Source organism: Engystomops pustulosus, chromosome 8 (assembly GCF_040894005.1).
Source record: "Engystomops pustulosus chromosome 8, aEngPut4.maternal, whole genome shotgun sequence".
Classification (NCBI taxonomy): domain Eukaryota; kingdom Metazoa; phylum Chordata; class Amphibia; order Anura; family Leptodactylidae; genus Engystomops; species Engystomops pustulosus.
In genome coordinates this window covers 15,268,875-15,288,247 of record NC_092418.1, presented here as the reverse complement: position 1 = coordinate 15,288,247, position 19,373 = coordinate 15,268,875, and the positions used below count along the sequence as shown (strand labels likewise).

General features: G+C 45.5%; 1 long non-coding RNA gene across 2 annotated transcripts in view; it reads right to left on the bottom strand.

The window, feature by feature from the left end:
* Window positions 1-6,804: 6,804 nt before the first annotated feature.
* Window positions 6,805-19,373, bottom strand: part of LOC140074726 (uncharacterized) — a 128,018-nt gene continuing 115,449 nt past the window's right edge. For both annotated transcript variants that reach the window (XR_011849258.1, XR_011849257.1), the window contains exons 5-6: window positions 16,839-16,893; window positions 6,805-6,945 (exon numbers count right to left, since the gene is read on the bottom strand). This is a non-coding gene — a long non-coding RNA (uncharacterized lncRNA). The remainder of the gene's footprint in view (window positions 6,946-16,838; window positions 16,894-19,373) is intronic.

Sequence of the window (19,373 nt, the reverse complement as noted above, 5' to 3'; positions counted from 1 at the left end):
ATATACACTGCACCCCGATATATATACACTGCACCCCGATGTATATAGTACAGTGTACCCCGATGTATATACATTGAACCCCGATGTGTATAGTACAGTGTATCCCGATATATATACACTGCACCCCGATGTATATAGTACAGTACAGTGAACCCCGATAAATATACACTTCACCCCAATGTATATAGTACAGCGTACCGCAATATATGTACACTGCACCCCAATATATATATACACTGCACCCCCATATATATATACACTGCACCCCAATATACATATATATACAGTGTACCCCGATATATATACACTGCTCCCAGATGTATATAGTACAGTACAGTGTACCCCGATATATATATACTTCACCCCGATGTATATAGTACAGTGTACCCCAATATATATTCACTGCACCCCAATATACATATATATATATATACAGTGTACCCCCATATATACACACTGCACCCCGATGTATATAGTACAGTGTACCCCAATATATATACACTGCACCCCAATATATATATACACTGCACCCCGATGTATATATACACTGCACCCCAATATATACACTGTACCCCGATATATATATATACCGTACCCCGATGTATATAGTACAGTGTACCCCAATATTTATACACTGCACCCCGATATATATACACTGCACCCCGATATATATATACACTGCATCCCGATGTATATAGTACAGTGTACCCCGATATATACACTGCACCCTGATGTTTATAGTATAGTACAGTGTACCCCGATAAATATACACTTCACCCCAATGTATATAGTACAGTGTACCCCAATATATATACACTGCACCCCAATATATATATATATATACATACACTGCACCCCGATGTATATATACACTGCACCCCAAAATACATATATATACAGTGCACCCCAACATATATATACTGCACCCCGGTATAAACACTGCACCCCAATATATATGCTGCACCCCAATATATATATATGCATATATACACTGCACCCCAATATATATATGCATATATACACTGCACCCCAATATATATATATATATATACACTGCACCCCGGTATATACATTATGCACCCCAATATATATACATATACACTGCACCCCGGTATATACATTATGCACCCCAGTATATATACATATACACTGCACCCCGGTATATACATTATGCACCCCAATATATATATATATATACACTGCACCCCGGTATATACATTATGCACCCCAATATATATATATATACACTGCACCCCGGTATATACATTATGCACCCCAATATATATACATATACACTGCACCCCGGTATATACATTATGCACCCCAGTATATATACATATACACTGCACCCCGGTATATACATTATGCACCCCAATATATATACAATGAAATGTCCACAGGAGGGCCCTTTTGAAGAAAAACCCTTTTACTCACTTTCGTATCCTTCTTCCTGGCCCCACAGCCCCTTCTTCTCCTTTTCCAGCCCACAGTAGAAGACGGAGCGGTGGGGCAGGGGAGAAGAAGCCGGAAGGTGAGTAAAGACTCATGGCAGATCTTCATATAGGGCCCGGGTATGGGCAGGCGTAGGCCCCTCGCAAGCCAAAGGCCCCGGGCGCTGCCTACATGAGCAGACCTGCTTATAAGTATTCAGCCCCTTTGCTGTGACCCTCATATTTACCTCTAAGGTTTTGGTCACGCATGTTTTGAATCTGTTTTTCTTCATTTCTGGAAGTTTGATCAGCTGTGAAAATGTAAACCCACCAGGAACGCACCAAGGAACCGCACCACCAACGTTCAACATCCAACCTTAGGGAACTGGAGAGGATCTGCAAGGAAGAGGCAGAGGACCCCAAATCCAGGGGTGAGAAGACTCCTGGCTGCACCAGCTGCAAAGCTGCTTCTACTCAACACTGAGCAAAGGGGCCGAATACTTATCACCGGGGGCTGAATACTCATCACCGGGGGCTGAATACTTATCACCGGGGGCTGAATACTTATCACCAGGGGCCGAATACTTCTCACCGGGGGCTGAATACTCATCAACGGGGGCTGAATACTTCTCACCGGGGGCTGAATACTTATCACCGGGTGCTGAATACTTATCACCGGGGGCTGAATACTTATCACCGGGGGCTGAATACTCATCACCGGGGGCTGAATACTTATCACCGGGGGCCGAATATTTATCACCAGGGGCCGAATACTTATCACCGGGGGCTGAATACTCATCAACGGGGGCTGAATACTCATCACCGGGGGCTGAATACTTATCACCGGGTGCTGAATACTTATCACCGGGGCTGAATACTTATCAGCGGGGCTGAATACTTATCACCGGGGGCTGAATATTTATCACCAGGGGCCGAATACTCATCACCGGGGGCTGAATACTTATCACCGGGGGCCGAATACTTATCACCGGGGGCTGAATACTTATCACCGGGGGCTGAATACTTATCACCGGGGGCTGAATACTTATCACCGGGGGCTGAATACTTATCACCAGGAGCTGAATACTTATCACAGGGGGCTGAATACTTATCACCGGGGGCTGAATACTTATCACCGGGGGCTGAATACTTATCACCGGGGGCTGAATACTTATCACCGGGGGCTGAATACTTATCACCGGGGGCTGAATACTTATCACCGGGGGCTGAATACTTATCACCGGGGGCTGAATACTTATCACCGGGGGCTGAATACTCATCACCGGGGGCTGAATACTTATCACCGGGGGCTGAATACTTATCACCGGGGGCTGAATACTTATCACCGGGGGCTGAATACTTATCACCGGGGACTGAATACTTATCACCGGGGACTGAATACTTATCACCAGGGGCTGAATACTTATCACCAGGGGCAGAATACTCATCACCGGGGCCTGAATACTCATCACCGGGGGCTGAATACTTATCACCGGGGGCTGAATACTTATCACCGGGGGCTGAATACTTATCACCGGGGGCTGAATACTTATCACCGGGGGCTGAATACTTATCACCGGGGGCTGAATACTTATCACCGGGGGCTGAATACTTATCACCGGGGGCTGAATACTTATCACCGGGGGCTGAATACTTATCACCGGGGGCTGAATACTCATCACCGGGGGCTGAATACTTATCACCGGGGGCTGAATACTTATCACCGGGGCTGAATACTTATCACCGGGGGCTGATACTTATCACCAGGGGCTGAATACTTATCACCAGGAGCTGAATACTTATCACTGGGGGCTGAATACTTATCACCGGGGGCTGAATACTCATCACCGGGGGCTGAATACTTATCACCGGGGGCTGAATACTTATCACCGGGGGCTGAATACTTATCACCGGGGGCTGAATACTTATCACCGGGGCTGAATACTTATCACCGGGGGCTGAATACTTATCACCGGGGGCTGAATACTTATCACCGGGGCTGAATACTTATCACCGGGGGCTGAATACTTATCACCGGGGGCTGAATACTTATCACCGGGGGCTGAATACTCATCACCTGGGGCTGAATACTCATCACCGGGGGCTGAATACTAATCACCAGGAGCTGAATACTTATCACCGGGGGCTGAATACTTATCTCCAGGGGCTGAATACTTATCTCCAGGGGCTGAATACTTATCACCGGGGGCTGAATACTTATCACCGGGGGCTGAACACTTATCACCGGGGGACGAACACTTATCACCGGGGGACGAATACTTATCACCGGGGGCTGAATACTTATCACCGGGGGGCTGAATACTTATCACCGGGGGACGAATACTTATCACCGTGGGCTGAATACTTATCACCGGGAGCTTAATACTCATCACCGGGGGCTGAATACTCATCACCGGGAGCTGAATACTTATCACTGGGGGCCGAATACTCATCACCGGGGGCTGAATACTTATCACCGGGAGCTGAATACTCATCACTGGGGGCTGAATACTTATCACCAGGGGCTGAATACTTATCACCGGGGGCTGAATACTTATCACCGGGGGCTGAATAATTATCACCGGGAGCTGAATACTCATCACCGGGGGCTGAATACTTATCACCAGGGGCTGAATACTTATCACCAGGGGCTGAATACTTATCACCGGGGGCTGAATACTTATCACCGGGGGCTGAATAATTATCACCGGGGGCTGTAATACTTATCTCCAGGGGCTGAATACTTATCACCGGGCGACGAATACTTATCACTGGGGGCTGAATACTCATCACCAGGGGCTGAATACTTATCACCAGGAGCTGAATACTTATCACCAGGGGCTGAATACTCATCACCGGGAGCTGAATACTTATCACCGGGGGCCGAATACTCATCACAGAGGGCTGAATACTTATCACCAGGGGCTGAATACTTATCACCGGGGGCTGAATACTTATCACCGGGGGCTGAATACTTATCACCGGGGGCTGAATACTCATCACCGGGGGCTGAATACTTATCACCGGGGGCTGAATACTTATCACCGGGGGCTGAATACTTATCACCGGGGGCTGAATACTTATCACCGGGGGCTCAGTACTATGTGGCCTCCACGTGCTCAGTGCTATGTGGTTTCCATGAGCTTGTATGACCTTCCTACAATACCTGGGTATACTCCTGATGAGCCTCAGTAGTGTGTGGGCTCCATGTCCCTGTATGATCTCCTCACAGACCTGTGTTACGGCATCAGACAACCCCTGGCTGTCTGTAGTGCAATGTGGTGTTGGTGAATGTGCTCTATTGGATTCAGGTCTGGGGAATAGTCAGGCCATTCCACAGTATCGCCAGTCATGCTGGAGGATGGTGAAGGTAGTAGAACATTGTCCGTGGCATCTCCAGACTTAGTGTGAACCTGCTCCCTTCTGTGAAGAGCACAGGGCGCCAAAGTCCAATCTGCCAATTTTGGTGTTCTCTGACAAATGGCAATCGTCCTGTTGGGCTTTAAGGACAACACCAACTTGTGGAAGTTGGGTCCTCATAACACCCTCATGCATATCTCCCAACTGTCCCGGATTCGGCGGGACAGTCCTGGTTTTTGGACTCCCCTGGCTGACCCTCTCTCTCCCGGTTTGTCCCGCTTCCTCCTCGTCCCATACATTAGATCTGCAGAGAGGCCCAAGCATCAAGGCGAAGAAGAGGCGGGATCAGCCCCTGCTACCTCCTCACATGATTTCTGAAGGAGTCATATGAGGAGGTAGTTACGCCCCTTCGGCTTCCCCTACACCCTCCTCCGAGCCAGTCAGAGCCTGGGAGAATAAGTGACTGCTGCGAGGAACAAGGTAAAGTGAGAAACAGAATTTTTTCACAGGAGGATCTGGGGGACAGAAGGAGGCTGGAAGGCAGGAGGCCACAGGAGGAGGGTGGAGGACAGGAGAAAGCTGGAGGACAGGAGATTACAAGAAAAGGAGGTTAGAGGACAGGGAGCCACAGGAAGCAGAGGTTAGAAGATAGTAGGCCACAGAAGGGGGCTGGAGGACAGAATGAAACAGGAGGAGGAGGCTGGAAGACAAGGGGCCACAGGAGGACCCTTGAGGACAGGAGGCCACAGGAGGAGGCTGGAGGACAGGAGGCTGGAGGACAGGAGGAAGATGGAGGACAGGAGGCCACAGAAGGAAGCTGCAGGACAGAGCGCTCCAGGAGGAGGCTGGAGGACAGGAGGCCACATGAAGAGGCTGGAGGACAGGATGCTGCAGGAGGAGACTGGAGGACAGGAGGCTGCAGGAGGAGACTGGAGGACAGGGGCTACAGGAGGAGGAGGCTGGAGAACAGCATGCCACAGGAAGAGGAGGATAAGGGACAGGATACCAAATTATAAGGAGGATAGAGGACAGGGAGCCACAGCATGAGGAGGATAGATAAGATGACAGGGGGCCACAGTATGGGGGATAATAGATGATAGGCAGGAACAGTATGAGGAGGAGGACAGGAGGAGACCACAGTATGAGGAGGCTTGAGGACAGGAGGCCACAGTACAAGAAGGATGGAGGACAGGAGGCCACACCAGGGGTGGGGGTAGGAGTAGAGATAGTATTAAGTATGTGATAAAATTAAAGAGGGGTTTTATATGTTGTCGAGTTGCATTAGGTGGTATTATATGGGGTGTTGGCCACAGTAAGGGGGCATTATAGTATGTGGGGACATTAAGGTCAATATTACACAATTTGGTTTAGAAAAAGGTAAGGGCCATTTTGTCCCTCTTTCTCTTGACAAAAGTTCTGCTCCTGGAGTCTGTTTCTGAGCAGACACAGGGATATTAGTGGCTGCTGGAGGTCATTCTGCAGGGCTCGGGCAGTGATCCTCCTGTTACTTCTTGCATCAAGGCAGAGGTAGTGGTCCTGCTGCGGGGTTGTTGCCCTCTATTTCTCCTGGTGTCTGCTCTGTGCTCTGGGCACTGTGCTGACAGCTAACCTTCTCTTCGCAGCTCGCATTGATGTGCCATCCTTGTACTTCTGTGGCTTGTACACACCACCTCACACTAACTCCAGGGGTGAGAGCCATGACAAAATGCAAAAGTTACCAAAACAACAGCCAAAGAGGATGAAAACAAAGAAATGGTCAGTGGTCACCACCTACAGAACCCTCCGTTATAGGGGTTATCTTGCTAATTGCCGATCATTTCTACCTGCTGTCTGTTCCATTTGCATAACAGAAAAAGAAATTGATTCACAATCAGTGTAGATTCATAGCGGGAACTGGAGTTACATTGTGATGTTTAAGTGTTGCCAACAATAATATTTACAGCACACACAAATATATCCAGAATATACAAATATATACCAGCAATGAATATACTCCACACATAAATCCATAACAGCAGTGAATAACCACACATAAGTATATAATATATCAGCTATAAACCTACTACACAGTATGGCTGCCATCGGATATAACTCGCTCTTCAGATGAGGGTGTCCTTCTCCCCCTGTGCCGGCCTGGTTTGTACTTGTTTTCTTCCTGGAGAAAAAATCATAATTGTTACTTCTCTCCGCCATGATTTATCACTGCAGAGTTGTCCACCACAGGTGACTTTGGTCTCTCGAGAACATCTCCACACTGCGTCCCTTAAAGATCACAGTCAGTAAAATGTCCCCTTAATAACAGCTTTTTAATTTTTTTTTAACTTTCCTTTTTATTAAGTTCATGACAGAATACAAACGAAACATATCATCAATCATCAACATTTGCCAATATTAAAAACAGCTTTGACCCACAGTGTTCTCTGTAATATGTACCCCTAAAAAACGATGTGCCCCCTTCTTATACAGAGAATACGCTATGACCCCTCAATACATTATAGTATATACTGCTGTATAGTCTCTTGAACACCAGCACCTCCTCCTTATTTTATTTACCACAGCACAGCACCTCTCATTAGTAACTTAGCCCAACACTCATCCTTAGTAATAGTCCAGCACCCCCATTTAGTAATTGTCTAGTAACCCCCTTAGTAATAACCTAAAACCCACCCTTAGTAATAGACCAGCAACGCCTTTAGTAATTGTCTAGAACCCCCTTAGTAATAACCTAACACCCACCCTTAGTAATAGTCCATCAACACCTTTAGTAATTGTCTAGTACACCCTTACTAATAATCTAACACATGCCCTTAGTAATAGTCCAGCATCCCCTTTAGTAATTGTCTAGTACCCCCCCTTACTAATAATCTAACACACACCCTTATTAATAGTCCCACATCCCCTTTAGTAATTGTCTAGTAATCCCCTAAGTAATAATCTAACACCCACCCTTAGTAATAGACCAGCAACGCCTTTAGTAATTGTCTAGAACCCCCTTAGTAATAACCTAACACCCACCCTTAGTAATAGTCCATCAACACCTTTAGTAATTGTCTAGTACACCCTTACTAATAATCTAACACATGCCCTTAGTAATAGTCCAGCATCCCCTTTAGTAATTGTCTAGTACAGAGGTCCCCAACCTTTTTTGCACCAGGGACCGGCTTTAAGCTAGACCAGTTTTCCATGGCCCGGTGGGGGTGGGGCTTTGGTCATATGGGGTGGGGTTATGGATTGGTGGAGCTTAGTGCATACTTATTATATAATTATGACATTTATAATGAGAATGTGATTCAACTTACCATAGGTTCAGAATGAGTGGGAGCACCAGGCTTGTTTCCCTGAATCAGTGGGAGCACTGGGCTTGTTTTCCTGCACCCACCCACCCCACCCCGTCCTGCATAATGTTCTCTGCCGGGAGCTGCGAGCTGGCAGAAAACATTATAAATCCACACAGAGCGAGCTCTGACCAGGCGCAGGGCCGCGGAGCTAGCTGTCAGCGCCGCCGCGGACCGGCTGATAAACTCCAACGGCCCGGTCCTGGTCCGTGGACCGGTGGTTGGGGACCTCTGGTCTAGTACCCCCCCTTACTAATAATCTAACACACACCCTTATTAATAGTCCCACATCCCCTTTAGTAATTGTCTAGTAACCCCCTAAGTAATAATCTAACACCCACCCTTAGTAACAGTCCAGCAACCATTTAGTAATTGTCTATTGACCCCCTTAGTAATAATTTAACACCCACCCTTAGTAATAGTCCAGCAACCCCTTTAGTAATTGTCTAGTACCTCCTTAGTAATAATCTAACACCCAACCTTATTAATAATCCAGCACCTCTTTAGTAATTGTCTAGTAACCTCCTTAGTAATAATCTAACACCCACCCTTAGTAATAGTCCAGCACCCCCTTTATTATCACGTATCTCTGCCGGCTGTGGGGACTACAGGTAATTGAGGAAACCCCACACCAACATGTCCTATGAAATAGTGAAGCAGAGACTGATCCTCTTCCTTCTGGGGTGCAGCATCCACCCTGAAAGCCCCCCAAACTCCTCCAATACCACCACTACCGCACTATACTATTACCGCACTATTACTGAGTTATTCTGAGGAGATGACATTACACTGATACCGCACGCTGACTGCTGGACACCACAGGGGCAGAGGGAAGAGATAGTCACCTATATGTGAGGGGAGCACTGGCTGCACCATGGTATATTCTGTTACATGATGTCAGTGCAGTATTGTTCTATAATTCTGTGAATATTATCAGCTCCTCCCAGTGTATATCACACCCGCCACTACTGTACAGTGTTTATATACGCTACATAGCTGTGGGGCAGGGCAATTCAGTGTACAGGTAGTGTTACTACCTGTATAATACAATGTATAGGTCATTTACAGTTCACTGCATTGTATGTCACATTACTAGAATACCGTACTGCATCTACACACTGCTGGGAAATGTAAACCTGCTATACTATGTTATATAACTAACCCTGGAAGACTTACTGTAAAAATCTGTATAAAAATTATAGTAGTTATATTCCTGTACATAGGGGGCAGTATTATAGTAGTTATATTCTTGTACATAGGGGCAGTATTATAGTAGTTATATTCTTGTACATAGGGGGCAGTATTATAGTAGTTATATTCTTGTACATAGGGGGCAGTATTATAGTAGTTATATTCTTGTACATAGGGGGCAGTATTATAGTAGTTATATTCTTGTACATAGGGGGCAGTATTATAGTAGTGATATTCTTGTACATAGGGGGCAGTATTATAGTAGTTATATTCTTGTACATAGGGGCAGTATTATAGCAGTTATATTCTTGTACAAAGGAGGCAGTATTATAGTAGTTATATTCTTGTACATAGGGAGCAGTATTATAGTAGTTATATTCCTGTACATAGGGGGCAGTATTATAGTAGTTATATTCTTGTACATAGGGGGCAGAATTATAGTAGTTATATTCCTGTACATAGGGGGCAGTATTATAGTAGTTATATTCCTGTACATAGGGGGCAGTATTATAGTAGTTATATTCTTGTACATAGGGAGCAGTATTATAGTAGTTATATTCCTGTACATAGGGGGCAGTATTATAGTAGTTATATTCCTGTACATAGGGGGCAGTATTATAGTAGTTATATTCTTGTACATAGGGGGCAGTATTATAGTAGTTATATTCCTGTACATAGGGGGCAGTATTATAGTAGTTATATTCTTGTACATAGGGGCAGTATTATAGTAGTTATATTCTTGTACATAGGGGCAGTATTATAGTAGTTATATTCTTGTACATAGGGGGCAGTATTATAGTAGTTATATTCTTGTACATAGGGGCAGTATTATAGTAGTTATATTCTTGTACATAGGGGGCAGTATTATAGTAGATATATTCTTGTACATAGGGGGCAGTATTATAGTAGATATATTCTTGTACATAGGGGGCAGTATTATAGTAGTTATATTCCTGTACATAAGGGGCAGTATTATAGTAGTTATATTTCTGTACATAGCGGCAGTATTATAGTAGTTATATTCTTGTACATAGGGGGCAGTATTATAGTAGTTATATTCCTGTACATAGGGGGCAGTATTATAGTAGATATATTCTTGTACATAGGGGGCAGTATTATAGTAGTTATATTCCTGTACATAGGGGGCAGTATTATAGTAGATATATTCTTGTACATAGGGGGCAGTATTATAGTAGTTATATTCCTGTACATAGGGGGCAGTATTATAGTAGATATATTCTTGTACATAGGGGGCAGTATTATAGTAGATATATTCTTGTACATAGGGGGCAGTATTATAGTAGATATATTCCTGTACATAGGGGGCAGTATTATAATAGATATATTCTTGTACATAGGGGGCATTATTATAGTAGTTATATTCTTGTACATAGGGGGCAGTATTATAGTAGTTATATTCCTGTACATAGGGGGCGGTATTATAGTAGTTATATTCCTGTACATAGGGGGGCAGTATTATAGTAGTTATATTCCTGTACATAGGGGGCAGTATTATAGTAGTTATATTCTTGTACATAGGGGGCAGTATTATAGTAGTTATATTCTTGTACATAGGGGGCAGTATTATAGCAGTTATATTCCTGTACATAGGAGGCAGTATTATAGTAGTTATATTCCTGTACATAGGGGCAGTATTATAGTAGTTATATTCCTGTACATAGGGGGCAGTATTATAGTAGTTATATTCTTGTACATATGGGGCAGTATTATAGTAGTTATATTCTTGTACATAGGGGGCAGTATTATAGCAGTTATATTCCTGTACATAGGAGGCAGTATTATAGTAGTTATATTCCTGTACATAGGGGCAGTATTATAGTAGTTATATTCCTGTACATAGGGGGCAGTATTATAGTAGTTATATTCTTGTACATAGGGGGCAGTATTATAGTAGTTATATTCCTGTACATAGGGGGCAGTATTATAGCAGTTATATTCCTGTACATAGGGAACAGTATTATAGTAGTTATATTCTTGTACATAGGGGGCAGTATTATAGTAATTATATTCCTGTACATAGGGGGCAGTATTATAGTAGTTATATTCTTGTACATATGGGGCAGTATTATAGTAGTTATATTCTTGTACATAGGGGGCAGTATTATAGTAGTTATATTCCTGTACATAGGGGGCAGTATTATAGTAGTTCTAATAACTTGGTTATTTATTTTCTTCTCTATCCTGAGTCATGTCATTACACTGTAACTTTTTGGAACAACTTCTGCGTCATTATCAGCAACTCTGACTGGAACTGATCTCGGAGACCAGGATTTTGGTATAAAGTAACGGATTGAAATGAAAACACCATAAATCTGGGTGTCTGGGGGAGGGTGACTCATCCTTACAGCTTGGGATCTATGTTTATGTTGCTCGTTGTAAAATATTGTCCTTCTATCAGTCGGTTTCATGTTCTGCTCTTATTACGTTTACAACTGGTACAGACGCAAGTCGTCGTGATTCACACGGTCACATGACCCCATCAGACGCCAGAACCATAATAAACACAAAAAACAGGTTCCACCGATTGTATATGTCTTCTAAGTGAGATGATGGAAATGGGAGTTAAGGAGTTGCTGGAGTATAACTGGTGGTGGATGATGAGTGGGATGATGACTACAACCTCAGCGCACCACAGGAATGTGCTATCACCAGATTCTGCATCCTCCCAGGGGCAACACCTGATGTGAACCCAAAATATGTTCTCCCCAAGCCAAGAACAGCTGTTACCGATATGAGGAGGCGGTAGCGTAGGCTCCGTGGAACCAAAACAGAGATCACATTGATGAAACGCATCGGAAATCATATGCAGCGGGAAACGTGAGCATCCACAGAGCAGCTCAAAATGTATGTTTTTGGTGTGATGGAATTGCACGTTAAGTAATTCTCCTAATTCTGGCCAAGAACTAGACAACAAAGTCATGGTCAGATGTGATAGAACCTGGAAAGGATGGAAGTATTTGTCAGGATTCCTAGTGGTCCATTGCTCCAGGTAGGTACGACAACCTTAGGTTTTCTAAAGGACTTCAAGACCCGAGCGGAAAAAGATGTATTTATAGGAGTGATACTGAAACATGTGGTTTGTGCGATTTGTCACATTGAAGAAGGTCACTGTCAGGGCTCAGGGTCAGTGAACCCCCTGGACCACCACGGACGATGACACAAGCCGACACTTGGGACCGGAATCTAAGTGACACCCGATCTTCACCAGAGCCAAACGCAAAGCAGGATGGTCTTGCTGTGGCAGGGTACCACCAGGTCGTTCCACAGGTGCGATTTGCCCACGGTGGCAATCAAGGTCGAGGTACAGGAACACCAGGCAAACTCAAAGTCAGGGACAGGCACGTGGTCAGGACAGGACGGCAATGATGTGGAAACTGGAACGGAGCAGGAGGTCAGGGCTGGCAGCGAAGGAGCAAGGTCAGGGGCAGGTCCGAGGTCACAACAGGAGAGGGGCATGGGTGCACATGCGATCCGATACGTGGACACGTGGCACACACAGCCTGGTTACCGACAATAAAGTTATTTTGTATCGTATAAATGTGTTCTCGGTGAAGTCTGAAGAGTGAACACCAAGCCTGGTGATGAGCAACTTCCAGAAGACTATGAAGACCTTAGATTGTGTCCATTTACGGCTACACAAAGCATCTATATGTGAGGAGCATTCAGTTCTACTATTGGGCTCTCCAAGAGCTCTCCAAAATCTTGTTAAATGCACAACGGGCGATGCGAAAAGATGTAAGAACGAACCCGAGAGAAACGATAGAAGACGAAGAGAAGAATTGATCCAACAAGTCCATGTGTGGAACATGTTCTTCAAGGGCATTTACTGACTGTACTCCTGGCCAATAGTACATTGACCTAGGAATCCTCCAGAAGGAAAGTCCACCACTGCTCGATGGGTAAAGTGGGGAAACCAAGCAATTTCTGCATCCCAAAGAGTCTGACACTTTTACATTTTGCAAAGAATTGTCTGTGTGTGTGGTCTGTGATGTAATAATACGGATGACATCCACAGTCATAGGACTTCTAGGTAGAGGTTTACAAGAATATGGAGATCCTCGTAACTGGGAAGTAGAATAGTAGAACACACAGACAAAGAGGGACATCCAGCTTATAGCTCCATGGTCTAGGCCAGTGATGGCGAACCTTTTAGCGACCGAGTGCCCAAACTGCAACCCAACCCCCCCCCCTATTTATCGCGAGGTGCCAACCAAAAATTAATGCAGTAACTTATTGCTCCCTGTTCTTCCACAACTTTTAATCATACTGGCCTCCTGATGACAGCAAAAAAGTAGAAAGATAAAACATTTGCATAATTTTAGCTTCTTTCCAGTGTCCCTCTGTACACAGAGAATCATGGGGCCAGCAGGAGGTCCTCCAAAGATAATTCGGCCATGTCTACTCATACTCCCTCTTCCTACAGTTCTAAGTCGAGAAGAAAGTATCAAAATATGTCTGAAAGCAGCATCTTTTAAGTTGCTTGGAACTGCAGGAAGATTCTTTGAGTCCTGTCTGGTGTGCAGTGGTGATGGCCTGGGTGCCCACAGAAAGGGTTCTGAGTGCCGCCTCTGGCACCCGTGCCATAGGTTCGCCACCACTGGTCTAGGCCATGCCTAGAGAAGAGATCAAATTGGGGGCTAAGAGGGGGATGCTGGTCCTCTCTTTGTCTGGTTTCAGTAGTTCATCCTGAGATGCATCTCCGGAAGGTTCCTCACAAACGGAAAAGTCTTATCTTCCTGCTGTGTCTTCTGTCCACCTCCATTGTTCATGCTCCTCCTGACCTTGGCTTAGCTCCTGACCTCTCTTGACTCTCTCCTTTCTGCTTGTCTTATGTGTGAGTTTTGGGTGCTGGCTCTCCCCATCCCACCGCCTGGAGAAAACTATAACTGTTCCCTATCATTCACATTTACACATTTAGGTACAAGTAGAGGGTCATCTTTATGTGATAATATGAATGAGCTAGGACAAGACACAAACATCATCATCATAGCACAAGGTTACATTACAGGTGTGCACAGGGTCGGCGCCAGCACTGGGCATATCTGGGCTTGTGCCGAGGCCCATAGCTGCTGGAGGACCCCACATAAGGCTTTACATAAGAAATCTGTGGGGGTGAAGGGGGCTGTATCTAATCAATCCATAGGGTATGAGTGAGGCTTATATAAAAAGGCCATGTCGGGATGTTTGGGATGATAAACTAGGGAATATTTTAGAGAACAGGAGACTATTTTAGTTTATGAATTTTGAATGCCGCCACATGAGTTCACTGCAAAGGGGCCCACTGAGGCTCTGTCACACAGGGGCCTAGTGACACCTGGAGCCAACCTTGGGTGTGCACATAGGATAGAGCAAGGGTAACCAAAATCCATGTATATACTGTACATATAGATGTATATACGTGCACTTCCAGTTAACATATACTGTACATACAATTCAGGCATTAGAAAGATACATAAACCCACATACAACCATCCATACAGTATATATACACATCCCAGCATACACTCACATATATGAGATACATCCATACAGTATATATACACATCCCAGCATACACTCACATATATGAGATACATCCATACAGTATATATACACATCCCAGCATACACTCACACATATGAGATACATCCATACAGTATATATACACATCCCAGCATACACTCACATATATGAGATACATCCATACAGTATATATACACATCCCAGCATACACTCACATATATGAGATACATCCATACAGTATATATACACATCCCAGCATACACTCACATATATGAGATACATCCATACAGTATATATACACATCCCAGCATACACTCACATATATGAGATACATCCATACAGTATATATACATCCCAGCATACACTCACATATATGAGATACATCCATACAGTATATATACACATCCCAGCATACACTCACATATATGAGATACATCCATACAGTATATATACACATCCCAGCATACACTCACATATATGAGATACATCCATACAGTATATATACACATCCCAGCATACACTCACATATATGAGATACATCCATACAGTATATATACACATCCCAGCATACACTCACATATATGAGATACATCCATACAGTATATATACACATCCCAGCATACACTCACATATATGAGATACATCCATACAGTATATATACATCCCAGCATACACTCACATATATGAGATACATCCATACAGTATATATACACATCCCAGCATATATGAGATACATCCATACAGTATATATATACATCCCAGCATATATGAGATACATCCCTGCATAAACAGATCCTAATCCCCTGACCCATACACATATACACCAGCCCCGACGCACTCCTGGCCTGTAGACTATATTGATCCCTGATGTAGAAGCTTCCTTGATGTTTTATGGGATGGTGGATGGATGGGCCCCTGTGGGGCCTCTGCCACTTTACAGAACTCCATCTGTAGCCAGCTGGACCGCGGCGCTGGTGAGAACCGCTCCGTCACACACTATACACTTAAAGGGACTGGCACAAAGCCCAGTGCAGAAGACTTGTAGATACTGGGCAGCCACCTGTTCCCTGCGGCCACGTGATGTCCTCTCCCCGTGTGCCACCCAGATCTTTGTTATGATTTCATGTGGTGGGAGGGGAATACGATACTCGTAACTAATCGCAGAATTCATGGATTCCATCATAAGTTGTTATCAGCTGCTCGCCCCTGCTGGGAAATTACTGGCAACATAGAGGGAAACCTCTCACTTGTGCTAAAAGGACGGATCAAACGAAAAAGGGGCGGAGCCTTCACCTGTAGCTGTGCCACGGGAGGTCCTACCTAGTCATTGACCTATGACACAAACTGTTATATGTTATGTTCCCTGGCTTGTATTTTGACACCACTCCTGATATTGGCCTGATGCGCAACTATGTATCAGCTGCCCCTGCCCTGACCTTAACCTAAGGGTCAGCTATGGAATAGCTCCCCCTGTCCTGAACTTACCTCGATGCTCAACTACCTTGGATCAGCTACCCCATGTCCTTACCTTAGCTTGATACTTCATTAGCATGGATCAGCTCCCCCATGTCCTGACCTTAGCCGGACGCTGAACTATCATGGATGAGTTTCCCATACCCTGACATTAGCCTGATGCACAACTGAGGATGAGCCCCTCTGCCTTACCTTAGCCTAATCCTCCACTACAATGGCGGAGCTCCCCCTTCTCTGACCTCACTTTGGCATTACCCACCCAGGACTGATGGCACATATACAGGGGACTACTTGTGAGCACCGTAAAGCCAAACCATCTCGGAGGCACAGTGGGTCCTGCTCTTTCCAGTGGGTCCTCCCTCACTTGGTTATGTACACTAGTGCACAGTATATAGGTATATGAGCTGATGACATATACAGGGCATGGAGCCTGTGTACTGTGGAGAGCTCGTGTATCACACCTGATAAGGTTCTCTGTAATCTTTTGTACATGTTTTATGTGTTATCTGCAGTCACCGCCTCTCACCTGCTGCTCACTTCCATCGATGTCACCGGTGGCTGCACAGAGATGATTAAGGGACCTGTAAGTGACAAATAACACACCTCTATGTTATATAGAGCCAACATATTGGGGCACATTTACTTACCTGGTCCGTTCGCGATCCAGCGGCGCATTCTCTGCGCTGGATTCGGGTCCGGCCGGGATTCATCAATGCAGTTCCTCCGCCGTCCACCAGGTGGCGCTGCTGCGCTGAAGTCCGCTGGAATGCCTCGAAATACACCGGCCTACCCAGGATGAAGGTGAGTGAAATTTTCGCGACACAATTTTTTTTTTAAATGCGGCGGTTTTTCCGAATACGTCGGGTTTTCGTTCGGCCACGCCCCCCGATTTCCGTCGCGCGCATGCCGGCGCCGATGCGCCAAATTCCGATCGCGTGCGCCAAAAACCCGGGGCAATTCAGGTACAATCGGCGCAAAACGGAAATATTCGGGTAACACGTCGGGAAAACGCGAATCGGTCCCTTAGTAAATGACCCCCATTGTGTAGGACACGGTGCTCATTATCTACCTGTGGGACAATCACACCTGAGGTCCTAGAAATACAATACATTGTTGTTATAGTGCACCTCCTCCTAGTCAGCACTAGTGTTAGGTATTGTCCCTGGAGAGATGTGTAATCAGGTTTCTGTGCAGGTTGTTGGTAGCAGCTGGACTGTCATATATGGATTCATATTCCAGGATTACATTACTGAAAGCATGTCCTCACACTGCTGTGCCCAGTGTCCTCTGCATTGAGCTGATTTATAGATCCTATCACCGGGGGCTGACTACTTCTCACCGGGGGCTGAATACTTATCACCAGGGGCTGAATACTCATCACCGGGGGCTGAATACTTATCACCGGGGGCTGAATACTTATAACCAGGGGCTGAATACTTATAACCAGGGGCTGAATACTTATCAACGGGGGCTGAATACTTATCACCGGGGGCTGAATACTTATCACCGGGGGCTGAATACTTATCACCGGGGGCTGAATACTTATAACCAGGGGCTGAATACTTATAACCATGGGCTGAATACTTATAACCAGGGGCTGAATACTTATCACCGGGGGCTGAATACTTATCACCGGGGGCTGAATACTTATCACCGGGGGCCGAATACTTATAACCAGGGGCTGAATACTTATCACCGGGGGCTGAATACTTATCACCGGGGGGTGAATACTTATCACCAGGGGCTGAATACTTATAACCAGGGGCTGAATACTTATCACCGGGGGCTGAATACTTATCACCGGGGGCTGAATACTTATCACCGGGGGCTGAATACTTATCACCGGGGGCTGAATACTTATAACCAGGGGCTGAATACTTATAACCATGGGCTGAATACTTATAACCAGGGGCTGAATACTTATCACCGGGGGCTGAATCCTTATCACCAGGGGCTGAATACTCATCACCGGGGGCTGAATACTTATCACCAGGGGCTGAATACTTATCACCGGGGGCTGAATACTTATCACCGGGGGCTGAATACTTATCACCGGGGGCTGAATACTTATCACCGGGGGGTGAATACTTATCACCAGGGGCTGAATACTTATAACCAGGGGCTGAATACTTATCACCGGGAGCTGAATACTTATAACCAGGGGCTGAATACTTATCACCGGGGGCTGAATACTTATCACCGGGGGCTGAATACTTATCACCGGGGGCTGAATACTTATCACCGGGGGCTGAATACTTATAACCAGGGGCTGAATACTTATAACCATGGGCTGAATACTTATAACCAGGGGCTGAATACTTATCACCGGGGGCTGAATCCTTATCACCAGGGGCTGAATACTCATCACCGGGGGCTGAATACTTATCACCAGGGGCTGAATACTTATCACCGGGGGCTGAATACTTATCACCGGGGGCTGAATACTTATCACCGGGGGGTGAATACTTATCACCAGGGGCTGAATACTTATAACCAGGGGCTGAATACTTATCACCGGGGGCTGAATACTTATCACCGGGGGCTGAATACTTATCACCGGGGGCTGAATACTTATAACCAGGGGCTGAATACTTATAAACATGGGCTGAATACTTATAACCAGGGGCTGAATACTTATCACCGGGGGCTGAATCCTTATCACCAGGGGCTGAATACTCATCACCGGGGGCTGAATACTTATCACCAGGGGCTGAATACTTATCACCGGGGGCTGAATACTTATAACCAGGGGCTGAATACTTATAACCATGGGCTGAATACTTATAACCAGGGGCTGAATACTTATCAACGGGGGCTGAATACTTATCACCGGGGGCTGAATACTTATCACCAGGGGCTGAATACTTATCACCGGGGGCTGAATACTTATCACCGGGGGCTGAATACTTATCACCAGGGGCTGAATACTTATCACCAGGGGCTGACTACTTCTCACCGGGGGCTGAATACCCATCACCGGGGGCTGAATACTTATCACCGGGGGCTGAATACTTATCCCCGGGGGCTGAATACTTATCACCAGGGGCTGACTACTTCTCAC